Source organism: Struthio camelus, chromosome 1 (assembly GCF_040807025.1).
Source record: "Struthio camelus isolate bStrCam1 chromosome 1, bStrCam1.hap1, whole genome shotgun sequence".
Classification (NCBI taxonomy): domain Eukaryota; kingdom Metazoa; phylum Chordata; class Aves; order Struthioniformes; family Struthionidae; genus Struthio; species Struthio camelus.
In genome coordinates, this window is record NC_090942.1 from 70,531,241 (window position 1) to 70,559,002 (window position 27,762).

Consider the following 27,762-nt stretch of genomic DNA (forward strand, 5'->3'; position numbering starts at 1 on the left):
GATAAATGATTGCTCTGTCAAGGGACGCGGGGATGGAGACGTCTGGGAGCGCAGGGGGAATGTATCTAATTCAGGCATGCAGGCAGTTTGGGGTGGGAGAGAGGAGAAGAAGAAAGAGGGGTGGTGGGACCAGGCTAAGGTGGACTGCTGGTCTTGCAGGCGGCAAAATTAAGGAGTATGCAGAAGTCGGAAGGGGCAGGCGGCACGGGGCCGGGGCTTCTCCTCTGGCGCTCGCCGAGGCGAGGGGCTTCAGGACGAGGGGCTTCAGGATGGTTCCTGTCCCTGCCCTGCCTCCAGCCCTGCGCGCTCACATTACCTCATTTAATCGGGATGGCAGGAAATACAAACCTCCCCCCCCCCCCCCCCCCCGCCGCTCCCAGCCCAGTCCAATAAGGGTGGCCGATAGCATTGAAAGCTACAGAAACAGGAGCCCATGGCCTGGCTCTATTCACAGGAACATTAATTACCCTAAAACAAAAACAAGAGGAGTTCACAGCTGGGGCCCAACACTTCAAATTCCCCTCCTGCCCTCCCCTGCTGCTCCTCTGGAGTATGTGCGTGCCAGCTATTTATACAGTCTCCTCTCGCAAGCGACTGATATTGGGCCCAGAGTACCCTTGGTCTCCGACCCTCCGCTGTTGGGCTTTATCAGGACAGCATAGCTGCCTCTGCTGTTGCACTGGCATTTCAGAGGCAGCATGGATGCCATCCAAGGGCAGGCGCTACGCCTTGTGAAAAAAGCCAAATGCCACTCTCTTCTCCCCCCCCCCCCCCAAAAAAAAAAAAAAAAAGCCAAGACAGTGGCCCACCATCCATTTGATTTGCTGTGCGGTGGTTTTGTGGAAAGTCGTGGCAACTGGCATACAAGCAGAGCGGTTGTGTGCAGTCGGGAGGGCTGCCAAAGCAAACCTGGGCTTGGGCCGCTTAGCTCAATAACAATTATTAGAAGTAAGCAATGGGGAAAACTTCACCCTGTCCCGTTGGAAGCGAATAGGGATTCGGTGGTGGTGGCAGCAGCAGGGTGTTTTCTCCCTTCCCCCGCTGTGGGACCGGAGCGGAGAACTTAATTTAGAGCGCTCCCGAGCTGCTGGTTAATAAACGCTTGATCCAGGAGGCAGCTGCTGCCACCGCTTACAAGGTGACCCAGAGCCCCATTCCAGCAAGTCCCAGGCCACTATGTCATGAGCACCAGTTGCCAGGAATAGAGAACGCAGCAACATTTATAAATAAATAAAATAGGTTTTGAGTGTACTTCTGTGTTCAGTAGATGAAAAAGAAGAGTCTGAGTTCATGAGAAATAAATGCTAAGTTTTGGTCTTGTTTTAGTTATCGGATTACTGTCAGCCACGCAGAGGCTGGCTCTGACTTTCACTCTTGCAGCCCAGTGGCAGTGAATATTAACACAAATAAATAAAATGTGGAGGCTACTTGTGAAGAGGAGTGTTCTGAAGCACTTGGAAGCAGTAATTGACAGCTGTCAACTCCAACTATTTCTTCACCACAGGATTTAATCTCACTTGAGTGTTGCCCTTCCGGTTCTCTCTGACACCCCCTGCCCCAACATCTCTGACAAGCTTAGCACTGCTTTGGCACAGGGTAAGGAGGTTACCTGGAGCTGAAAGCTGCAGTGAAAGCATTGCATTCACTGAGGCTACGAACCCTCTGACTTTGCAATAATGATATATGCTAAAGCACTTGAGTACTTAAAGCCCTCTAGCATCTCCCCAAATTTGTCTGGTGTCCCCAGAAAAGCCACAGATTCTCTCACAGTTTAGAGGAAAATAATCTTGGAACACGCTGCAGGTGCTTGCGGGAGCTGTGAGATATGCCCCTGGAAGTGCTGATGGGAGCACCACCTCTACGAATCCAGCAATTTGTGTGTAATTTTGCAGTGTAGCTACTTGCACTCATGTTGGGTTGAGCCAAATGGTGTTCAGCTGAGTTAGAGGCCTATTTATAATGTTGAATGGACCAGTTCAAGCACTGTTGTAGACTAGGAGTGTAGGAGATAGGGAATTGGACTCAACATTTGTAATGCCCTGCCTAGCAGTAAGGAGGAGCCTGCTCATGACTATGCCTATTCCTCTTGGTCCTGCAAAGACCATCATCACTTTGGTTCATTACAAAGATGGTTCTCAGCCTTGATAACTTCTGTTTTTCCTTGTGCTTACTTTTGGGAAGAGGGCACAGTTTTCCAAATATGCCCTATATTAAAACAAACCCAATGAGTAGAAGGACTCTGCTATTTGGTTTGGATTATTGGGAATGGAGGGGAGAGTAAGAAAAGGTTTCATTGTGATATGGCCTACGTTATAAAAGCGTACCCTTGGCAACTTTTAGAACGTAGGCCGTATCTTGCAAACTAGCAGGGAGCAAATCTTGACCTGTAACCTTGGATTCTGCAAGCATGTACAACAGTGCAGGAGTGTAGAGGCAACCCATTTTTTTCCATTATTACTGCAAGTTCTCAACTCCTGTAGCGTTTCACCTTTTCCACCAGCAGCCTCACCTAATGCTCTGGGCAGTAACCTTCTGTAGAAGGCCAGAGAGGACAACTGAATGCAGTGATTTATTTTAAAGCCACAGTGATATTTTACTAGAACTTGTAGTCCTACCTAGTGGTAGGTTTTTTTAAAGGAAGTACTTTCCTACACAAAAAGGAAGTACTTTTTCATGCAAGACACAATTAAACTGGAATTCATTGCCACAGGATGTTGTGGATGCCAGAAGTCTAGATAGGTTCAAAAAGCAATTAAACAAATTCACAGAAGAGAAGTTCATCGAGGGCAGTTAAACACAAAGATACAATCTCTGGCACAGGAAGTCTTAAGCCACAGCTTATTGGAAGCTGGTAGGGGGGAAGCCTCATGGTATGCTTGCCCTGTTCTAACGCACCCTCTAAGCGTTCGCTGCTGGTTGCTATCTGAGGCAGGATATTGAGCTAGGTGGACCTTTCGTCTGACTTGGGGTGACGGCTATATTCATCTGTTGTGCTTTAGACAAAATGTAAGGTGTCCCATTTCTGCTACAGAAATGCTAACAGTGCGTAGAGATTCACGTGTCCCTCTGGAGTCTTCTCGGCAAGTAAAAAGCAAATTAAGACTAGATCTTCTGGTAGTGGAGGACAGAGCTGTGCTCGCAGGAGAAGCAGGGAGAAAGAGGGGCAGTGGGGAAGCAAAGGAAAAGGAGCTGGACTGCTCAGCCAGTGTCTTGCTGCCACAGCACACGGTATGCAAAGCACGTGGGGTGGTGGTTGTGCACAGGCTCCAGACACTTTACGTGCTTCCAGAAAATCTGCATGAGCCCCATCTTCCAGTAACTTGCCTTCCTCTGCCAACTGCTTTCTCCAGTGCATTCAAAACACAACCAAAATCTTTCATAATGGATTTAAAGTGAGACTTAATGCTGATCGGTAGCATGTAGATACATAGACTAAATTCTTTAGACGGGAAATAACATGACTTTTAGCCTTTCTTTTAGTTTCATGCTTCCTGAAGTTTCTTTTGGTTGAGAAGTTCAAGTGAAGCAGTGTTAGTATGGCATTGTATTAAGCGCTGTTACTGAAGGCAGGTGATGCTTAGTACTTCATTATTGTAACACATTTGATTTGTCTCAATAATGTTGCTTCGTTTACACTGATAAATGAATTCAGCTGTAAAAGCAATAACCAAAAAAAAACCCAGGTCTTCCCTCCACAGCCTGGGTAAACCTGTAATTGTAAACTGCACTGCACTGCACTGCGAGAGGATGTATCTCAGGTTGCCACAGGCATCAGAGTTAGGTTCTGTCTTAAATTTGCTGATGATCCAGAGATGGAAATAAGCAATGTACTAATTCAATTCTTGGATGTTAAAAATGCTAAAGAAGAACTGCTTGACAGGGCAAGGGCCCAGAGAGATTAAATGCATAGGTAAAGAAATTCAAGTTGAAAAGTACATGCTGTCATAACTGGACATAAATAGTCCCAAACAGAGCTACTCAGTGGAAACAGTTGAGTTGTGAGAGCAAGTGTGCCATGTCTTGTGACTTTTGGCCAAAATCTCTTGGAATTGAGTATTTTACTTAAAACCTCAGTTCCTGAAGACGCTTTGAAAATGTGATCTAAGTATATCACCAGTTTAGAGAATCAAAATGAACCCAGTATTTATTATCTTAAAAAAATAATTTGTGAACCCAATTGGTTGTGTTTGTTGTGGGCCCAACACCTTGTTTTGAATGTTTTGGAACAGTAAAGCAGAGTGGTAGTTCAAAAGAGGCTGTTACATGCATGATGTTTTCTTCTTAAACCTGTGTTAATACAAAGGAAGACTGTTGGCAGCACGTAAAGGTGTGTTACCATAAAATGTAGGAAGACTGGTGGTAACTCCTGCCTTTTTGTGTGACTGCGTTTGCAATATGCTTGTTTCTGAACACCTTAATACCAAAAAGATTTAAAAACTGAGGAAGTAATAGAGGGTCAACAATAACAACAATGGAAGGATGATCCTATCGTAAAGGTAGGTGGAGAGACCTCGCTATCAGTGAGACCTCAATGTATCTGATGTTCCTTTGTATCTAAAGGGGACGGGATACCAAGGCAGCCAAGTCAATTGGGTGATAGAAATAATAGGCTGACCCTGAAGGAGGAGAAAATTGGTTCTGAACACAGGGAAGGGCTTCTAAGCGGACACAGGAAGCTCCACTCTTGAGACATTTGCACTAGAATAATACATTAGAAAGAGAAATAGATGGCAGAGAATATGTCCCAAATAGTCCAGGGGTAGAAATGGGATCCAACATACCTTTTGTGTCACTGAGTTTCATGTTCAATAAAGTGAATTGAAAGACGGTGGATAGTTAGTATTATGAATCAGTAGTGGGTTCCTCCCACTTGCCAATGACAAGCTTATTCAACAAAGGGGAAGCGTTTGTACTCTTCAGACCTGCTTTCTTTTGGCAGAACTGAACTAAAGTACTAAACAAGTGACTCACAGTTTTGCTGGAAGGTATGAGAAGGAAGTAGACAGCAGATATACTGTGGTGGTCTTGCTGTGTGGAGTCAGTGCTCCAGGGTTCATTGTGAAGGAAGGACACAAGCTAGCTGACTGTGCTCTGTGGTCAATTTTAGAGGGAGATGCTTTCCCTTTCCGATATAAGGAAAAGATTGGCATCTCCTCAAACAATTTGTTTGTCCTCTGGGGCTGGATGGCTGTCAGGGTGATAATCTTGTACCCATCTTCCTCTTTGCCTGCAATGGCACAGAGTGGACGATGCTATGTGACCTTCAGAGCAGATGTTCAGCCCTCTTTCCTGTCCTGTCTGGCCTTTCTTCCAACATCCACTCCAGGTTTTGTCTGCACGCGTTACTACTCAGCAACAGCTGTTCTACTTTAAATCCTTGCTCTAATCTGAATGAGTATTCAGGTGTAGGAAAGACCTAGGCAAAAAATGTCTCCTACTTGGTTTGAGTAGGAAGAGGCAGTTACAGTAAGTGTAGAGTTGATATCACCTCCTTGCACTCTTCAGAGAAGGCCAAAAAAGTGAATAGTTTTAGACGTGAAAAGCTCCGTTTCTCAGCATTTTTCCAGTTATTCTTGTGCTGACTTGAACCATCTTTTCCTTGAATGTACCCCCACACAATGAAGTTAAAATCATGTCCTCTCCATTTCCTTCCTCTTTCATTTTGAGATACTTTCATGTTCAGGGTTTGTCTGCCTCCTCATAATGAACTTCCAGAGCAGGTCCTGGATGAGGTCAGTAGCCCAGCTTGTTCTTGTGTCCTGTCCTGAGTCGTACCTAATATTAGATACCTTAGAAGAAAGAGTGAAATCCTGCAAAGACGAGTGGGAAAACTGCAGTATTCTCTTTGCTCCTGTTGCTGACATTGCTGATGCTTTGTGGTTTTAAATCTTATTAGTGTTATTGCTTTGATAAATACCTTGCAGAAAAGAGTTCTGTGGGTTAATAGTGTATGGGTGCAGCAGTATTTTCTTTCATCACTTTTAAATCTATTATCTTTTATTTAGTTGGACAACTCCTTGCTCCTGTCTCATTGGGAGAGAAAGAGGGTGGGAATGGAGAATAAGTGCATCCAGATGGCTTTCTCTGCCTGCTTTATGTATTATATGCTTGGATCGTTTCACCTCTTGCTCATCTCACCCAGAAATTTGAAAATTATCAGTATTCTTATTCAGCAGACTTTTTTTCTGGATCATAGGTCATCCAAGTTCATGCTAGCTGGGGTTCAAAGAGTCTAATCTTACTGTAATTGTATGTATTTTGTAAATAAAATTCTTTGACAAGCTTCTTTCTACGTCTCTACTTTTTGTTTCAAACTTTAAAGTTTCTGATATTTCCTTTAATTGCAAAGACAGAGGAGAACTGAATGTAATGTTCATAAGCAGATTGTTTTCCATATCACTCTTTATCTCTCTTTAATACGAGTTACGCATCTGGTTTGGTTTTGACAGTGACTGGACACTAAGCAGATGTTTTGCCCGTGCTGTCCGTAAGGGCACTTAGATCTTTCTCCGAATGGTTACAATTAATTCAGAACCCATCCATGCCTACAATTAGTTCAAACTCTTCATGCCAATTTGCATAGCCCTGCACTTGTATGTACTAAATTTTATTTGGTATAACTTGTGTAGGTCCTTCAGAATTTTTTCAGAATACTCTCCAGTTTTAACTCGCCTACAGAACTGTATCATCCACTTTTTTGCCCTCATTTCACATTGTATGTGCCCCTTTCCAGATCATTTAATATATTAAATGTTGATCATAGTATCCGCCCCTGGGACTTCCCCCATTAACCCTCTTGAAAACTGGCCATTTATTCCTGCTGTTCGTTTTTTCTAAATTAGCTTTAATCTATTGACAGATGTTTGCCTCTCACCCCATGACTAGTTTCCCTAATAAGCTGTGGCGATTAATATTACCAAAGCCTTTTTGAAAATTCAAATTAATTATATCTACCAGTTTTTCTTTAACCGCTGTCTTGACTCCCTTGATAGAAAATACAGAGGTGCCCATTTTTCTTCTGTAAATACCATGCTAATGTGTGCCTCCTGTATGCATTAACATAACTTTCATAACTACCCAGTTGAGCCATTTTACCTGGTACTGAAATGAGGTTCACAGAATCTGTAATTACTAGGCTCACGGTCGCTTTTTATTCACAAAGTTACAGTATTCTCTCCCCTGCAGCTTTGCTGTCTCCTACTTTAATTTTAATGATAAAGCGGCCAGCAAATGTAATGTAACATGCCACTTCACTCTTACCTTGTTTGACGCTCAGGCAAGCGCTACCTGGGCCAGTTTGTTTCCAATGGGAATTAATTTTATGTGACTTCAGGCAACGGGGATGGGCTGCCCTGTGTTTTTACAGTACCTGTTTCTGGAGCTGCGCGTTGCGGATGCCTCTCGTGCACCTGGCGGCCAAAGCAAAGGCAGAGAACACGGTTAGGCTCCTGGTATCTGCATGGCCCTCTAATACTGATCTCTGTGTTTTAACGAGTTCAGCCTCTCTTGTAAGGTTCTCACGGTGGGGATGCTTTAAAAAGAGGTATTTTGAGTATTGTGATAACCCCTTATCTTCGACCTTTGAGGAAGCTTAAATGGGTTTGTTTGAGCAGTTTGCTTGTTTAAACTGAAAGATGAAAATCTATGATAAATTTTCATTTACATATGATTTTAATAGTTTTTGCCGTTTATGCTTTAGTAGAAGTTGGTTTGTCGCTTGATCTTGCTAAGATGTGGAGATCTACAGCGAAATTTCAGCTTTCACATTAAATTCAGTACTTTCTTTCTATAAACCTTTAAGCAATTTATGGCTGTAGTATACATTTACTTGGATTCTTATTTTACTGTTTTATGTTACAAAATCGTGACTCACTCTTCCTGTTTACAGAATAAACCATTTACATGTGGTTTGTATTAATGTGCTTTGGATAAAAATTGGAATTGAATTAAAAATGCACTAAAACTTTTTAAACTGGTGTGATGAAGTAGTTCAGTATTAAATTGCATTCAGTGAGCTGGGTGTTACTAAAAAGAGTTCTGCGCATAAAACCGACTTATCGCGGTTAGCCGACTGGCTCCGTTTGTTGCTGATCCTTGGGTCCTTCAGGGCTCTAGAAAAGCAAGATCTCAGCCTCTCACGTACAGGTTTTATTCAGAGATTGGAAGAAGAAAGTAAGTCTTTGGCTTGCAGCCCAGCGCCCACTTGCGCGCGGAGCATTGTGCCTGGGTTAGGCGTTTGGCAGAGGCACCGCTGACACCGGTGCCGGCAGTCGCCTCCTCCCACGCGCTGTGCTGTGTTGCCACGAGTGTTTGCAAGTTGGGCAGAGGAAGGCTGGTCCGCGTGTAAAATAACACAGCGCAGAAACCTCAACCGGCTGGTCCGTTTTAGGGTTGCAAAAAATGGCCTGATTTTTGTTGCATGGCGACACCAGCACGGGGAGGGGGAAGAGGTTCCTGCAGAGCTGGGAACGGGTGGTGGGTGGGAGGCAAGGGGGGGACACAGGTAGGGGAAAGTGGCACCGGTCTAGTAGGGACGCTAAAAAGTTAGATGCGAGATTTCATTCAAAGTGAAAGGAATAAACAGAAATGAAGTGTGTATTCTTTCAAGTGCTCGCAGATGGGGACCACACATGTCAAGGCTCAATTTATCCTATCAGTAAGGTCTATTCCGGGCTCTTCCCTTGTGTTTTCTGCCAGTTCAGTCTATGAGTTGTTTTACACCTTTTGGCAAATATTTGTTTTGGATGGTTTGAAATATATCTTAAATGACTGATATAAGTAAGAAAAAGCTTCAGTTCTTCCTGGTTATTGCCATTTCAAATTTAACTTTAGATAAGTATAGTTTTAAAGATATTCGTGTATCTGATGTATTTGAGTGTAACCTCCAAGCAGATCAAAACAGCCTTTTATTGCTGTTCTTGTAGATTTTGCAGTGGTGTTGGTATCCCAGGTTAGAGTCTGCTTATATCTGCTTTCATGATATAGCTATATCCATCTGATATAAGGTTTATATTCCAGATGGCTGGGAATTTTTTTCAGTAGAAATCTTATATCTTTGCAAAATTTAGATTAAGCATTATTTCTGTATTTCTAAATAACCAGTGCATCTTGGATGTGAACTCAGATATTACAGTACTTGTCACGTCGTACCCAATAACCCTGTTCCTCTCCCATCCTTGTAGAGTCATGCTAACTCCTTTGCAGTTTGTAGTGGGCTTTTTTTCCAGAGGCATTGTGTGGTTTTCAGAGGCATTTTTCAGAGGGTTGTTAAATATGCTTTCCCTGTCTTATATTTTGACTGGCTTCAGTATCTCTTCCCCTCATACCTAATCAGGTTTAATCTCCCTGAATTGATTTCTTGAGATTAAATTATTTCCTGCGTACTCACAGCTCTATACTTTGGTTACATCCCATTCTGTATTTGGTTCCAGTAGCCTTTGAAATGTAGTACTGGGAATGTAAGTATTCGGCTTCTGCTATTCTAACTATGCTTCTTCAGACACTACAGCGCATCTCAGATGTTTAAAGAATTCAGCCTCACAGCTTTCCTATGCATTAACAAAATATTTTCTTAGCTTTATGCAATAACAAAGTGAAATGCCCAACATCATGAAGGAAGTGGGTGGCGCAGCTGGGACGTGAACTCTGATCTCCCTGTGACTGTCCAGTGCCTTAATTATGTGATCGTCTCCACTGCCTCATCTGAAAATTGTCTCTTGAAGTTGAACAAGCATGTCAAGCTGCATTTTTCATCTCCCTCTCTTGTCTATGCTTATAGCTTGAGGCATTGGAGAAGAGCGGAGTTTCTACATGTTGGGAGTCTTCTTCAATACCATTCTTTTATCCTCTCCTTTCTCTCTCCCTTCTTACATCCCAAGTCATGTGAAATCAAGTCTCTGTTCCCTTCTCCATCTGAAATACTCTTCTGTGTATTTATACACATACCTGCTGCCAAAAATTTCATCTATAACCTTCATTTTAACACTATAACAAGATTTTTCAAGGCCCTTGTTTTCCATCCTCTGTGACATTCAGCTCTAGGCAACCAGCATTTTTGGTGTTTGCCATATGAATCGTGTTTTCTCTTGTTTGAATGTTGCTAGCCCCTGTCCCGGTTCTGCATGGAATACAAACCCCTTTTTTGCCTGGTAGACAGGAATGGTTGTATGAGGTTAGATCAAAGGTCCGTCTGGCCCAGCATCCTGTCTCCTGTCTATAGCGGATACCCGGGGAAGTGTGTCAGAACAGGGCAATCGAGCAATGATATTTCCTCAGACTGTGCTCCCAACCTCTAGCTCGTATTGGGAGCTCAGGGACTTCCTTTTGAATTTAAAAGCCCTTGATAGGTTCTTTTCTTCAGTTAATTTATCTGTTTGTTCTGCGAACCCATGCACACTCTTAGCATCCCTAATATCCCATGGCAAAGAGACTGACAGATGAATTATAGCTTGTGCGAAGAACTACCTCCTTTTGTTTGTTTTTAACCTGACAGTTTCATTTGATATCTGCCTGTGCTTTTCTCAGAAGAGACCATGAGCACTCATTCGCCTTCTCCATGCCATTCCTGGTTTTATAGACCTTTATCATCCTGCGTAATTGTTTTTCCTGCAGAAGCTGTTTCATTCATGCCTTTGATCATTGTTGTTGCCCTGCTGTAGCTTTTCCAGGATGGAAAAGGTGGAAACCTTTTTTCTCAGATGTGGGGACCAGAATCGCAAATAGCATTTCTGAGGGTGCAGATACGCGGTGCATTTATACACAAGTATAATGATGTTTTATGTTCCTTTCCTAGGCATTCCTACCATTTTTAATTCATTTTTGACAGCTCCTACTCTGTTGCTTCTGCTTTCAGAGTTCTGCTCACTCTTGTTCCCCAGGCGGCGTCTCAGCCGACCATTTCCCACTCTTGCTTGCAGTCTGAGCTCTGCCAGCTACTCTTGCCTCACCAGAGTTTCCTTTTTCCTCTTGTTTCTGCCTTTTTATGCTTCCACTATATCTGGAAGAGCTTCCTTCCTCCAGTGCTCCTACCCACCTTGATCTCCAAATTCCTGCCAAAGATTTGCACTACAAAGCCCTTCAAAAGCATCTGCTCTTTCTTCTCTTATCTAGCATACCAGCAGTCAGGCAACTTTCTAATATGCTAGAAAGAAAAAATGCCTTTAAGATTTGTGCCAAGCTCACAGAAATGTAAATTCACATATGTATATCCAATTCACTCTTTTTTTTTCCTCTTTCCTTCTTCACCATCTGTCTTCTAATCTGGTTTGTGTGTGCATTAACGTATAGTTTTACACCCGTTCAGATAATTCCAAGTGTAGCCCCAGTTTGCAGTGTTTAAAAGAGTCTCACATTATGGGGCTTAATCTCATCACAGTATGGGTAAAAGCTCAAGGAAAGCAGCATAGCAAGTTTTTAAGAAACAGTTCAGGGAAGTCTGGGGCCTCATGTATTCCAGTCTGGGAGTTTTTGGACAGAATTCACTCAGATGATCTGTGTAACTTATGCATAATAAGTCTGATGTTTCTTGTCTGTCTGGGACCCACTGCACCAGTGATGCACAGATGTACGATGTGTTTGCCTTCCAGACGCATTTGGTTGCACATAGACAGACTGCACGCAGTGAACACACACATGCGAGCTTGGAGATGCACCAAGTGCCTTGCGTTTGCTTCTTACGTTGTACATTTTGTCCGCATATAAGCCTTGCTCCAGAGTTGTTCTGGGTGAGTGGTGCTAGCTGGAACCTGCCATCAGCTGCCTTCCTGCACAAGTGCTGCTATCACTGTATGCTTTAAACACAGCAAGGGTGATTGGTACAGGGGAACTCGGTGCTTACAGCAGTATGAACTGTAGCTGCCATAGCCGCATTATAGATGATTAAATTACCCTGACTCGCCAAAAGAGCAGCGTCCCTCATAGTTTCAGCATGAGTGGGAGGCTCTGAGCTCTAAGCATTTCAAAAATTGGGGCTTGTGTTGAGGTGCTCCCGCATGGACTTTGGAAGTTGGTCTGCGCTGGGGATACAGTAACACGTTCTGTGGATGGGGTGAGTAGGGAAGGATAAATTTGCTGATCCCACCACTGTCCTCCCCTACCAGCGAGCCTACCGGTGGGGCGATTTTGAAGGTCAGCAGCATTTCAGGCCCCCAACTGTGACAGTGCTGGCAAGGACTCTGTCATTAAGGTTGTGTCATTAGATTTAAACATAGAGATGGGATTCACAGAAAAATACCAAATGTCTTCCTCTAACGTATAGCTCTGTACTGTGTCCTTTGGAATAAATATGTTAGCCGAGCGTTGAATTAAATCAAACTAAATTAGAAATGGATTAATGCTGCAGAGGTCTAGTCTGAGATTTGTTAGACTCAGTTTTAGTGCTCTGCATCAGGTTTCCTGTGTGATCTTGGGCACGTCACTTAGCTTATCTGTGAGAAGCCCACATGGTTGCTGTGAGGTTAAATACCATAAAGATGCATGAGGTCCTCTTGTGTATATGTTACTGGGCTTAAATAAAGGCTGAAGATAAAACTAACCAAGTGGGCCCTTCTTTGTTGGCCCTTTCTCTGTCCCAAATAATCTTTTATGGTTGTGGCCGGAAAAAAAACAGACACTTTAAAATTCACGTATAACTAAATCTCACTAAAATACTTGCATAAAAGCTGTATCTGAATAAATGAGGTTGCACTTAAATTATCAGCTGTTGAATCAAATGTTTATGATTATATTAGCAGTGTGATCTGCTTCTCTAGTAAAACTGGCTCAGAGCCTTCTAATGATTAAAAAAAAACAAAAAAGGGACAGAAACAATCGGTTACCCCTGCTGCCAGGAGAAGGAAGTATAAGGGCTGGGGTGTGCATGGACAAAAGCTTAATCTATCTCTCTCTCTCTCTCTCTCTCTCTCTGTTTTCTAAGAGTTTGAGCTAATCAGTGTTAACCAACACTGAAACGTCTAAATCATAAATCTGTTCAGCTGCTGCGCGACTCCCAACAGACAGAGCACAGATGATTGTGCCTCAGCTATCCACCGCTGTGCTGTGCCATGCCTAGCACTTATTTCATGCATAACCCCTTCTTGTAGCTTTTGCAGATTTAACAAAATTCCCATCGTACCTTTTACATTTAAGTCATTGGGGCGTACTTTTCGTGGTAGCTCTCTTTGAAGGTAACTTTAGGCAGAATATGAAATCATGGCAAGAAGTCCGAAGACCAGTGAGCGAGGCAGTCTGCAGGCTCATCCTTCTCCCGTGGCCCCCCCAGGAGCTGAGGCTCCTGCTTTCTGCTATTGTGAGAATTAATCCCTTAGTGTTCCTCGCTGCTTTACCTTCTATATGGCCACTAAGCACACAGTGACTGAAAAGTTAGATGCACGTACAAAAGAATGAATAGCAATGGATCAAACTGTTTTAGCTCTTTTGGAAGTGCTCTTAAGAAAAAATAGCTGATTGCTTTTTATTTGAAAAATAACTGTGATACCTCAATTCACCTGAAAGTCAATCTGGCATTTTTGGAAAATTCCTCCCTTTTCAGATCAAGGGCAGATGGGGAAAAAAGCAAACTCCTGACTTTGCACCCTCACTAGAAATCAGTATAGCAGTAGTTCTCAATGCTGTGCCTTGATTGCTGGCTGTAGATACAGCTGTGTGCTGATTAAGGGTGCCTGCTGTAAATGCATAGGTGGAATTTTGCTGCACGTCAACTGAGTTTTTTAATGCCAAGATTTATTTTGGAGGAAAACAAGGCAATATTGTTTTTGTGGTTTGATAACTTTCTTCTGTGCAAATAACCCTAGAGTGAGCAAATCTTGTAGCCGAGGATGCGATGTGGGGGTTTTGTGCATTTTATTCTAATTTTCTGATTGACTTGAAGTGGCTTGGAGGTTACTAAGTTAAAATGACTTCTTGAGATTTCTGAATGCTAGAAGGGAATGAGTCGGGAACAGTCTTTGGAGCTGAAGTGTTGCTAAAGCCTTATTATTGTTGTGATTCATTCACAAGAAGTGTTATCACCCATCAGCACAAGTGCAATTCAGTCCCATCAAGCTTTGCTCTGGGGGTGACCAGCTCAGAGTCACCTGTGCTCATGGACAAGCAGATGTTTTGAACAGTGGTGGCATATGAATGCATTGATCAAACTGTTGGTGTATGCAGAAACCATCTGTAGACAGTCCTGAAAGACCTGAATCTTTGAACTCTTGTAGTGTGCAGTAAAGCGTAAGGCTCCATGTGCCTTCTTTTAAGGAGGTTTGGTAATCATAGGACTGTTTTATACTCAAAAGTTTGCTAAGCAGTTTGTCTTATTTCAGTCCACCCGTTCTCCATGCTGCATATGACCTAGCTTTACACAAGCAAGATAATGTGACAAAGATAAGTTCCGGCATTTATTTGGAGCTGTTTTATGAATGACTTAGAGATTCCTTTGTTTTATTTAAAATTTTGAAGGAGATGAATATACAAGGAGTATGAAAGTTTGAGGGGAATGGAATTCATATTCTGAGAGGAATCTCTGCACCGATATTGGTTTTCATAATAGACATGTCCAGGAGGAATTTATTCTTTGAAACGAAGTGGTGATGATTGTTCCAAAAGCTGAATGCTCTGTTTTGTCTTGCACTTTTTGATAATTTTCTGTATTTTACCTTTGAAACTCCTGTTTTTTTTAATGTACTTTTATTTTGTAATCTTTAACTTGTTTTTAACATGCTTGCAGTGAAAACAGGTCCTGTAGAGAAAGGACGTTCTTTGAGAGTTATCTAACCAGCATGGCTTTCTCTGAACTGGAATTTTTCATAAAATCTCTCAGTTTTGCCCCTTTTGAGCACCTCCTGTGGACATAAGTGCTGAACAGGATGTGACGTTTCCTTCATTGCTGAAAAAATGTAATTTGCAATATTCTAGTTCAAAGTTCTTGAATTTATGAACTGCCTGGTGCAGCTGTGCTTGCTGTCGTCTTGTGGGACTTAGTGTTATGAGAGTTTTGAGCAAAAGTGCATAGACAAGGGCCAGCCATCCTCTCCTGCTTTGAGAGATCTGTGAGTTGTAAAACTGGCTCTCACTGTCCTACAAATATTAAGCTGCATGGGAGATTTAGGTATTTATCTGTATTTCGTGTCTACTGCAAAACAACAGAGAACAGTCAAGTGGGTTGCCTGAATTCACCCAGCCTGACAAAGCTGGGAATAGGTTTTCTGGCTCCACGTACTGTACTTTAAACTACAAGATTAGTCTTTTTTGAAAAGGATAATCTGTATGTTCAAAGAAGGCTTTATAAAGCTCCCATTAACCCTGGTGCTGTACCTAGTGAGGAGTCTAATTTATGTTCTGGCAAATGAAAGCAGTTTCAAAGACCATAGTGCTGCAGGTCACTGTCAGACCTTCAAGGTCTGTTGCCACCAGTTTAATTTTTCTCTCTCTCAGATTCTCCTCTGTCCGTTGTTTCTAAGAGAGGGAGAGAAAACTGTACTCCTGAGGAAAGATTTCCAGAGACATCAAGTCGCAGCTGAGAACAAGGTCCGCGTGTGTTTTTTCGCTATGCTTAGTTAATATACAGAGTGGCTGATGTTCCCATTTCTTCCTTAAAAGAGCTGGAGAGAGCGAGCAAGGGAGAGAGACCTTCTGGCAAAGCTCTCTTTATTGCGTTTTATCGCTCAGTCAAGATCTGAAGATCTGAATTCCAGTAGCCAATGACTGGAAATGTCCTTTCAAACTAAAATGTTGAACTTTAGAGTTTACCCCTGAGTCCTAGGGCTACTGTATCTAAACACGCTGTAGAGAGGAATAATTTTCCCGTTTCATTCCTTTATCTGCACAGAACACAGCATTGTGTATAAGAGAAGTAGCAGTATGTTATTCCCAGCATTGTTTTCACCCAAAGATTGCAGGTGTTATACAGAGTTGGGTAAAGATTATCCAACTTTGCGGGGGGAGGAGGAGAGAGAGAAATTAAGCTTTCATCACTGAATGCAGAAGTGAGAATAAAAGCCAGGGCTTTCCTGATGCCATACTCTAATAAAGAGCACTTTTACAAGCTGGTTATATAATTATCTGTTACTGTTTTTCCTGCTTCAGGCAGAACAACTATTTCGTGTAACTGAAGCGTTTTGTGCAGATCTTTTGATAATCCAGTGTCATCGTTTGTGCACCAATTTGTGGAAATAAAGCTGGCTATTACAGTTTACAAGATGTAACAGACCCTTGCTTCATTTTTTAAAATATAATGAAACAATTTTTTTTTCTTACTCTGGTTGGGGGGAAGGACTTAGGAGGAGGCAAAGGTCCTCTGAAATAATGTCTGTAGAACAAATGTTACAGCAGTAGACTTAGTTTCCTCTGTGTCTGGGCAGTATTTTACTGTCCCTCTTCAAAATCATGACCCTGTTTATAATATATGTTTTATGGGTGCAGTTAGCATTAACATTTGCAAACATTTTTATTATTATTAGCATTAGTAATAATCTGCCGTTTCTGGGAAATAACTGTTGTTGCCGAAATAGCTAAACGTTTATAGCAACCTGTGAATTTAGTGGCTATAAAGACAATATGAAGTCCAGCTATAGGAGAATTCCCCTGTGGAATATATGCTGAAGAAGAGCTTCAGTCTGTGTGCTGAAAAGACTGAGACCTAGAAACACTTTAATCACCTTTTCTATTGAGCAGCATTGCCAGATGTGGAATAAAACACAGAGTGTGTCCGTTTCCTAAACCCACGGAGGGCTTTATATCATTTCCTGTAGCTAACACAAATGCGAGCTGAGCTCCTGCCCGACTTGGGTGGACGTGGTGGTTCACTGCTGGGTCGGGCCAAGAGGCTTTCGCCAGGACGGTTCACTGATTGCATTTGCCTTAATGTCAAGTCACTCGGCGCACGTCGCAAAAAAGCAGCTCTTGAGATTTTTACACTTTGTCCATCGGCCTGAAAACCCTGCAACCCCTAGCTTTTCGCTTTGTTTTTCTAACCAGACCCTTCTCCCTGCTAAATTTCCCCTAGCTGCGATTCGAGGAATGCGAATTCCTGCGAGGTTCCTGCTTCTTCTCTCAGCTGCTCCGCGCGCCCGCAGCAGCCGGCGCGGTCACTAGGCAACGTTGTTGGGTCCTGTTTGGCCTTTTTTTTTTTTTTTTTTAAACTAGCATCCTGTGGCAGATGACGGCTCAGCAGAGCAGGGCAGGTCGTGTGCTCGGCAGGAAAGCCGAGGAAGCATGGGATTGCAGTTGGGAGTGGGAGGCCAGCCTGGGAGCGTGTGCGGGATGTGCACGCTGGATAGCAGCCGCGGGGGGACAGACGCTCTGAGCTCCTACCCGGCTTCAAAAGCTCTGGGGCGCTTTTACGTATATCCGATGAAACACAGATTTTTGGAATGGACTGAAGGGAGGGGTTAAGAGTACTGGAAGAGATAACTTCTCCTCAGATTTATTTCGGTGTTGGCTCCCGCAGCAACATGCGTTACAAGGATGGCTAAGACAGAGCTGCGTGAAGAACTGCGACTCCCACGTTTCAATATTTGACAGACCATTTCTTGTGACAAGCCTATCCCCTAGTGTATATACCTCTCATTAATATGGTATTGTCTATGTTTCCTATAAATATAATAATAAGAAACTTGTATGAAAGCCATCAGTTTTTGCACTGAGGTATGACTGGACTGTGTAAGCTTGGGACAAATATGTAGGTTCTGATAGACGAGTAAGGCAATGCTTTTGGCTCTCCAGAGTAGCGCAGAAGGAGATTTTAGAGACACACAACTAATAGGCTTCTTTTGTACTACAAACTTATAAGCAGCAGAATAGATCTATATTTTTTAAACAATTTCTTAGATTTATTTGCAACTAAGTCTGCTGCAAATACGCAGTTCCTGCATCTGAGTGACTGGCTGCCCGCATAATCAGGATTGATGCTGGTAGGCATGTATTTTGTACTTTTCACGTTTTTCTTTGCTAAATTAAAAATATATATATATATATATATATATGTATATACTGGAACTTGGATTTCAGTCTCTCACCGCTGTGGAATTCATTTCTCGCCACGTGCTGTGGGGTAGAAATCTGTGGACTACCTACCTGTGTGTAACTCCAGACTCTGTAGTTAGCTCTTCTTTTGTTTGACCCAGAGTGAGGGAGAAGGATCTTTAGTGCTGATAGCGCTTTAAGACCCATCTCCCCGCTGAGTCACAAGCCAGGGTTTGTTTGTGATGGGTACAGCACTCGGCAGCAGCAGCTGAAGGGGAGTTAGAAGAATGGCTGGCTGGGGAGATCAGATTAAAGAGAAAAGCAAGGCTTTACAGCCTTTTTTATCTCAATGCATTTTACCGCTTCATCCTGCTTTTTCAGGCAAGGGTAAGCAGGAATTTTTCCCCATTCAAAAAGCCAGGCCTTCATTTTAGTTGCAGGGGCAAAAGGATATAATGGAATCACCTTAATTCTTAAAGGGTGATCTGTGCTTTTTTTTTTTTTAATTTTTTTTCCAACACACCCGAATATAGTTTTTCATGACTTGCTTATCAAGCGGCAGCTAATAGCACCCTAGAGGGAGGGGGGCAACGTTACGAGTGCTGGAGAGCTACTCTTTGCTTTTACGAGAAGACTTTCATGGTGCGAGTGTGAAACAGCTGCGTAGCTTGAATACTGCGTTGCATCAGCAGTGCATGATGGCAAAGAGTAAATCTGAGGAGTTTTGGACAGTATGCTAACTAGAAAAGTGGAAGTTGGCTTAAGTGTGTCGGCCTGGATATATCGAGAACTGTGAAAACTCCCTTTAAAAAGTTACTTCCCCAGTAAGTCTTGAAATCTTTGCAGAAACTTTAGCCAAGCAATCCATTCCAGATTTTGGTGTTCATCCTTTCTCTTCCCTGTGCTCATGCTGAGCAGATGAGTGCAATGGCCAGACCTAAAATGAAGAGCATCTACAGTCTGATCTCATCCTCCCTTGCTGCCTTTGGCTGGAGAGGAGGAGGAGCTTTGAAATCGGATTATTACTTCGAGCCTCTTGGCTTTGGAGCTACAGACTGTTCACCACGTTGCCAATGGGCTTAAAAGCTTAGCAGAGCTCCCACTAGGTACCCAGGAAGCCTCTTACTGCAGAAGATGGTGACATCGCAGGATCAGCTGTTCTTTATTTATCGCGCAGCAGAATAATCTGGGGAGGTACCATAACTAGCCCAATGATGTTGTTTCCCAAAACAACATCCAGGACAGGTAGCCGTGCTGATGCTATTCCTGTGTGTGTGATTACACTTACCCAAGGCACTGTGTAAAACAGTTGCTAAAACTTTTAGCCTTCAGCTGCTGGTAGTGCTTAGCTAGTACATGGAAACACTAAATCCAGCATTTGTGGAGAGGGTTTTGGGGGGAGTTTTTTTGCTTTGTTTTGTTTTGTTTTGACCAGCCAGCAAGACTACTGGCCTGGAGTTGTAAGAGCTTAAAAATATGTAATGCTATTACACTGCAGGGACTGGTTTCAGAATGGTCCCAACAGCTAGATACAGCTCATGGTGAGCTAGCTTCTCACCACGTTCCTCACCCTGTCTTCCCACTACCAAAAGAAAGAAAAAGCCTAAAACAGTAAAATCTACAGGTAAATTAATAATCTGAAGACCTCTGATATTCCATACAATTGCTGCTAGCCAGAGAGAATACTTCTGGGCAATAAATGATATCTTTCTTACAAGGAGGCAAACAGGATGCAATTCAAAAACTTTCTTTCCTCTGATATTGTTGTGCTTGGAGGTTATTTTCAGCTAGAGTAGTTGAACTTGTGGCTTGGGCAGCAGTGGTCAGCCACTTGATGGGAGTTTTTTGTCTTGTTTTTTTAAGGGCATGACCCCAGTACTTTTGCAGTAAAGGCATGGACCCCTGATTAGACATTTAAACACACTGGTGTTCCGCTTACTTTCCTTAACTGCCTCTCACAATAGGCTATAGGCTGCAGCCATAGGCTGCAGACCATTGGTTCTGCTGAGGCTGAAATTTCTGTCCATCTCCCATGTAAAGCCAGCTCAGTGCCCGGTGTGATGCTTGCCCCTCTGCCAGCATAACTGGCTTATGAGTAAATGGCATAGATTATCTGCTTTGAAGGAAGAGGGGATTATTTTGAAAGGGAGAAATTATCTTTTGGAGGGAAACAGCATGATCTCAGAGTGCCTTGGCTACTAATAAAATTGTTGAAAAAGAAGAAGTGGCAGTGGCCTCAAGTGTGAAGTGTGCCCCTGGTGAGGATGCTGGGTTTTTGTTAGTTTCTCTGTCTGTAAAATTGCTCTCTGTGCATGTGTGCCTCCCCTTCCTTCACAGGTGCTGTGAAGCTTCATTAAGTGATTTTAAAATGCCTTGATGCTCTAGGATGAAAGCTACTCTAGGGGAGTAAAGTATTAATGTCTTACTATTAAACAGAAACTAATCACTTGTTACTTCAGAGTTTCAGATGTACCACTGTCCATCTGATAAACCTGTTTGCAGGGGCAAGAAAGTGTGAACCAGCAGCAGTTTTATCTCTCTTAAGTGCTGACAATGCATAACATTCATAACAAATGTGGTTCTTGTCCCAAATCGCTTACACTGCAGACAAGATGAACTAGGAGGCTCAGAGGAGAGCAAGCGTTATCATCATCAGTATGCTGCTGTGGGGCATGAGGGAGACTAGATTGATCATTCTGAAATCTCTTTTCAATACAGTTTAGCCACCCAGTGTGAGCTGTTCGTATTTGTTTGTATTACACAGCAGTGAAAAATTCCAGTCGGAGAGCGAGCCTCCGTGTGCTGTGCAAACAGGGAAGGGTCCCTGTCCTACGGGAGCGACAGAGACAGCAGGTTAATGTGGACAGGGCACAGTGGTCTCGGAGCACCAGCAGCCTGGTGTTTGCCCAAAATCTTTAAGCGCCCTGGTGGAGAGGCTGAAGAGGGATAAAACCGAAGTATGTCTCTGAACTAAGCCTCAAATTCTAGCCCGACCAAAAAGCTTCATGAGTGCTGGAAGGAGTTTGTGTTTTCAAACCTGCTGGGACTGAACTAAACCAAATTCAACACTTGTGCAGCCCCTTTCTCAGCAGAAGGGAGCAGCTGGAGCAGAGGAAGGCGGAGGTTAGCCATCGCACTGCCAGCAGCACTGTGGGGGAGCATGGGGGATTTGTTCTTTGCAAACAGCAGTGATGTGGAGACAACATGACAAATTCTCCATGGCTTTCTGTTTATAACCGTCTACTTAATATAAAGCTGTCATCTCACACCTCTGCTTAGCTCTGGAGTAACATTATGCCCCTATTTACAACACACTTGAAATAGCCTTCAAAGTCTGCTTGCAGAAAGTTAAGGGAGGGAGGTAGAGATTGCGAGGTCTCTGAAGGCACTGACAGACGTTAAGGACTGACCTGAAGAAACAAGGAAAAGGGAAGACTTTTGCTGCTCTTGCTTTTTCCTCCTCCCCAAATCATATTTCTTTTCTAACAGGGTAGCTTTTCTCTTCCCTCAAGTGTTTGCTCCTATTTGTTCTCCCTCCCTTACCCTGCGCGCACCAGTCCAACAGCTCACATAAGACCCACTGGACTGCTACAGCCCTGAGCATTATCAAACTGCTTCATCTCGCGCCCCTGAGGCTGCGTAGGCCAGGTTGGCTCCCTCTGAGTCCTCGGTCCCCAGGGGGTGAGGTGCCCAAGAAGGTGTTTGCTTGAGGAGAGCTGCCAATTCGGTCCCTGCTGCCAGGAGGGCAGGGAGGGGATTCGGCATTACCTCTGGGCTTGTCCCCATCTCTGTGAAGGAGCTGGGGGTAGTATACTACCCTTTCTCAATAAGACGCTCCAGCGTTTTACAGCTTCCTGACCTAAAAGGGCCCCTCACAGAATCACAGAATGGCTGAGGTTGGAAGGGACCTCTGGAGATCATCTACTCCAACCCCCCTGCTCAAACAAGGTCACCTAGAGCAGGCTGCCCAGGGTAGTATGCAGGCTCTTGCAGTGCCATCGCCTGCAGGACTTTAGGGAGATGAGGACATGGGGAAGTTGGGAAAGAAGTGTGTAGCCACCGCTGTGACCAGCCCCAGCACTGCACAAATACCAGCCTGAATGGTGTTGCCGAGCTGTCTGTCGGGGACAGGAAGGCGCAAGGGACCAGAGCGCTCTGCCTGTGAGGCAGGGAGCATAATCTCCTCTCAAATATTTGGATAACTGATGGTGTCTCCAGGTAGCCACTAAAATTAGGATACTGTGGCTTGGAGACTCCATCAGGATCAGGAGCCATAACTTCTTTCTGTGACTTTATCACAGCTATCTAAACCCACTGTTGTTTGTGTTCCCAGAGTGCCCCTGATTTCCCTGGAATTGCCCTCCATGAATGTCATTCCACAATAGGCAATTTCAGTAGGTGTTACATTTTGAAAACTATTTCCTGTGGTGGCAGTGACCACAACCAGGGAGAGTGTGGCACTGGGCTGCAGAAAGCAATCTCTGGCTGCTGAGTGGGTGCATGGGTTTTTAGGCATGGTAAGTACATCCTAAGGACACCACACACCAACACAGGCTCATCAACAAGCTTAAGCTTACCACGTGGGTTGACAGAGCAGCAGCCTATGGTAGTTGAATCCTATCACCTTAGCTTTGGGACTGCATCCCACTAAGATAACCAACTTGGCTCTTGGATTTATTTGGAGATGACTGGATATATTCCACAATATGATCTGACAGACTGAGTAGTTGGATTAATAATTTAAGTTAGCTCAGTTCTGACAGTAGTTCGGAAATTGACTTTTGAGGGCATCATTTTTGTCTTCGAAATCTGAGTGAAGTGCTACTGCTCACCTGTTGCTCTAGTTTTCCCATCCTCTTTACCAAGTAGCTACGGGGCGGCTTGTTGTATCAAAACCTCTCATTTTTCATTGCGTTGACTTTTTCCTGATGAATTGGTTGGGTGTGCTTTGCAGCTGAAAGGTGGTCTCTCCTCTGTGGTATGTATGGAAGAGGAGTGGTGGTCACTCCCAGAGTCCCTGCATACTGCTGGGTTTAGCTACTTCTGCTCATAGCTGAGGGGACAGCTGGATATTTAAGAGTGGGGAGCGGGAGCTCTAAGCCAGAGATGGGAAGGACTTGTGCCAGCGTCAGGGACCACTAGGATAAATGGTGTTTGTCGGAAGTATTTCAGACCTGTGGTTTTCTTCCTGTCTTCCTGCCCGGTCTAGATAACTGTATTCTTTCTTTAGCTTTCCAGGAGGCATGGATTTGCCAGACTCTTGCCCAGGTATCTCTTATCACTAATGTCATTATCTAGGAGGGGAAAAGAATGTCCTGAATGTAGTGGCAGTGCTGAAATTTCAACCCATGAGTTGGGGTTGGTTCAGCACAGCCCGCTGGTAGCTCTCAGCGATCTCCTAAAACCCCCTGCAAAAGCCTGTTGAGTCACTTCGGAGTATCGCAATGGAAAGCTGATAACAGCAGCAGTATAGAAATAGAGCTGAAGGGATTGGGTTATTAGACTGACGGCTAACTTGGACAGGGCTTAGCTGTGCTTAAACTGGTTATGTCCATCACAGTTGGTTATAGGTGATTCAGCTTTGCGGCCCTGAGGAAGCCCTGGAGCTGCAGTCGCGTACCCTGGCAGCGCAGCCTGCCTGCGCGGCGCCCTCACGCCTGCTGGGCTTGCCCGCTGTTTTGGAGGCCGCCTTGTGAAAGGAGGGCCCCAAACCCGGTGACGCTGCTCTTTGAGCAGGGGGTCGGCCTGTGAATTTCCATGTTTAAAAAAGCCGCTGTATACAACGATACCGTTGTGTTTCCTTCATCATCTCTGCACTGACGTCGATAACTTGTGTTGTCCTTGCTGTCATGTTGGTGGACTCGGGTTTTTTTCCCCACTTTTCCCTGGTGAGCTGATAATCTTTTCTCCCCAAAATCTGGGCAGATACTGAGAAGTAGTATGCTTTGGGGCTTGGGCACCAGCTGTGCGCTGGTGTGCTGTCACGGAAGGAGTGAAGTAGCTTTTGCAACGAGACGCAGGTTAATAGCCGGGTATAACATATATTGACAGTTGCTTTGTGGGACCGGTTGAGCAGCACTCGTTTCCGACGTGAGCCTTTGTCGCCTTCAGCCGCACACCGAAAGGGTTAACTATACCTGCCCGCTTTTCCGGCCTGGGGTGTCCCATGGCGCTGCCGTGCCCCCCCCCAACCTGCCCCAGCACTCCTGCCGGGTGAGGTGGTCACCCCTGCTCCGCGCCGCCGCGCGCTCCTTCCCAACAGCCATTGCAGGACTCAGAGGGGATTTAGTCCGGGGCTGGGGGGAGGGAAAGACGTTAAACAGGCTTTTCCCTAATGAGGTGTGACGCCAGCTGGAGAGGGGGAGAATCCTGCTTTTCTCCTGTCTGTTGCTCTCTCTGGCTACAGGAGGAGGAGGAGGAGGAGGAGATGTGTGTCCCCCCCCCCCCCCTTCCCCGCTTTCCTCTGCTGATTTGCTGCCTCTTCTGTTTCCTTTCTGTTCTGTCCCCAAAGCGTTTTGGCAAGGTTCAGATTTCTGCGCTCACAGCTCAGTGCTCAAAGAGAAAGGGGGGAAAACAAAAGGGTTGCAAGCGTTGGGGGGGGGGGGGGGGGAGGGATGGTGGTGGCAAGGCGGCCGAGGAGGCGCATGGTGCCCTAACCGGGCCGGGGGCGCACGGCAGGCGCCCAGGGGCAGCGCTCGCCGTGAGAAACGGGCCGCTCTTTTATTTATTTATTTATTTATTTATTTAGGATTGTGGCGTTTCTCCTCGGAGCGTCCCCCCCCCGTGCCGCTCCCGCGCCGCTCTGCTCCAACGCGCCCCTCGCTGGGGCCGCTGCATGACGGTCAGAGAAACAAGGGTTCTTCTTCCCTTCTTAAAAACGCGGGCTAGAGGACGAGGTGGAAACACGAGAGGATCCTGATTCTTTGTTCGTGGCCCCGAGAGGTTAAAACGTGCGTCAGTGTCCTCCTGACACCTGCCATTTCCACATCTCCCACGGTGTCCCGGGCGTGATGTGGGAAAACTCCAGTATTTGGAAGTTTCGGGGCAGAAAGCCAGAGAATCTGCCTGGATAGAAAGTTGTAAACCTCCAGGATTTAGATGTTTTGGGGCAGAAAGCCAGAGAATTTGCCTGGATGGAAAACTGTCATGTTAGGTTAGACAGGGCCAACGGACCCATCGTGGGGCAGTTAAACCATCTCTCGCTGCTCTTGTCCTATGCCAGGCAGCAACAGAAAAGAAACGGGCAAAAACTTTAGAGGGTAATGTGTCGGTATCGTTTTTCCAGGCAAATAATCACAACAGCACTTTGATTGTGCCTTAAACATAGCCTTGACGCTGGGTGTGACTGATGGCAGGGACCAGAGGACCTCGGGGAGCTGCACACATGCACCAGCAGCACTGGGGAGCGGCTTGCAAATACAGGTCTACAAGGGCCTGACGGCCTCACGCCTGCTAACGGATGGGCCATCATTAGCCCCGCGCAGTGCCTGTGCTTGCTCATCCTGATGCGTGAGAGAGCTGGTTAACTCAGCACACCTGTGGGCTACTGCAGCAACTGCACTTATGGGTGCACCTTGTGGGTTCAGGAGGGAGGGAGGTGGGATTGCCCCCCTCTCCCCCCCCCCCCACCAGGTATGTGGGGAGAGACAGGTCATCACGACCCTGCGCGTCTGTCCTGCTTGGGGGCTGGCACCTTGCCCAGTGCCCAAGGAATGCCCCCATATCTCCTCCGCGAGCGACCTGTGAACTCTGAAAATGTAAAAGGTCACCCCTGGGCTTGGAAAATAATCCTGGCAGATATCGGGCTATCTTGGCGGGTTGTGGCCACTGTTTAATGAGTGTTAGTCAAACAGTGGGCTGAAAAGGCTCATGGGAAGCAATTTAAATATTCCTTCCTACAAAAGGCTGTCACATCCTAGTGAAGGCAGGCTGTTGACTGGTGGCTTTAATGCACAAGGATACTGTGGATGAGGGAAAGGGAGAGGCTGCATGTGGGGTGGAGGGAAGGATATCCCCAGTCAGAGTCTCACTTTTGTCTCCCCTTTATTCTGGGTCCTGAGGTGTCATTTTTCACAAGCTGCAAGTTCACTGCGGTGACTTAACTGAACAGCTATGTTTTATCACCTCACACCCTTTCCCCCCCCCCCCCCCAGTTATATCTTGTTAGAAGGTAGATGATCGCTAAAGTTCTTGACAAATTAAGTAAGTCAACACCTGCAAAATATTAGCTGCTTACTGAGTGAATTCAGTTTTATGTATCTCATGACCTATTGCTATTATTAATTATGACTATTTATATAGCGATGTTATCCAAGATATAGCAAGCAATAACTGTAGTTTTTCTATTAACTTGCCCTTAAGCAAGGTAGTCAGCCAGAGGCCACTGGGAGATTCTTGAGACTTTTCCTAGTTCTGCAGCACAGTCGCTGTGTCAGACTTTGGCTGCCTTTTGTCCTTTCTTTGCCTCAGTTTCCACGTTTAATAGATGTTTTCAATATGTACTTTGCAGGGCAGGTATCAGGCTTCTGCTTATGAAGCTCTCTGGATATCACGCAAGAAATAAATAAGAGTAGTGTTGATAATGAAAATATGCCATTAATACCTTTCCAATAAAATACTACAAGCAGCATTTAATCTGCAATCTATTATCAATAACTTTATTACCGCAGTTACTGCGGTCTAATAAAAAAGCACTTTCTCTTCTTTATTGGGTAAGTGCCAAAACGTTTATCCTTTATTCTCTGGCCATTAACCTTTATTCTCTAGCCATTAGCTTAGCCATTTGTATAACAGTCTGTTGAGTAACATTCAAGTAGGAATTTGTATTCAATCCATTATTTACTCTGAAACCCAAAAAGAATAGGTTCTTATGGCTATGTTATCTATCCATATTAAATCTTGTTAACTGCTGTATAGTGTGATGATCACTCATATGGAAAGTGGATTTTCTTACTGTAAGTGATTTTCTAGCTTATAAACACGACTTACCTTCTGTTAAGCTAGTGACATTTTGAAAACAAAGGTTGACATTGTCAGTCGAAAGACAGATATTTTCTCACAACATGTGCAAGATATGTTTTAACTACTAATATTTGGACGTTTATCCTTTTGGTGGATCCTAAAATAAGCTGTGATACCCTCCACTGTTCTGTCAAGGGTTGAGAGCTTGGGGCCAGGTCACGCGGCCTTACATCTTTCCGTCCCATCTTTCTCTCTCAGTGAAAAAAGTGAAGAAAAATTATTCAAATGATCAACATTCCTGCGGGGGGGAGGAGGGAGGCATTTACTCTCTAGCTCTTTCACCCTTTTCTGGCTACCCGTCTGAAACTGCTACTTCTCTGCCTGAGTGGCTTTTTGGACCACGCTTTCTGAGAGAGTCTTAAATGAACTCGCCACTGTTAGTGAATGGAAAACAAAGCAGCAGAATGAAACTGTTAGTTCCTGCCCATCAGCTGAACATAGGAGATACTATGGGTTTCTTATTAGACCGTAGTATCTCAACCTCACTGAACCTTTTTTTTGTCTCCAGACAAAAGCGTTAGTCTTCTGGCTGGAGAGTGTCATTCAGTAAAAAGCCTTTCAAGGTCTTCCCATAAACTTTTGCAATGAAGAGGTAATAGGAGGCAATTTTAGCAAAAGCTGAGGGTAGGTGAATTAAAATTAAAAAGGAAAAGAAACAGTTTCAATGTTGATGCAGCAGTGTGTGCTCTGCAGCTGTACAAGTACTTCAGGTTGCTTGGGTCTTTCTGGTCCTGGTTAGCTAATAGGGTATTTTGGGGAATTAGTTTGATGGTTGGAATTTTTTTTTTCTCTCCTTTC

General features: G+C 44.4%; 1 protein-coding gene across 1 annotated transcript in view; it reads left to right on the forward strand.

The window, feature by feature from the left end:
- CECR2 (CECR2 histone acetyl-lysine reader) overlaps positions 1-27,762 on the forward strand; it is a 106,861-nt gene that overhangs the window by 23,686 nt on the left and 55,413 nt on the right. The window lies entirely within an intron of this gene.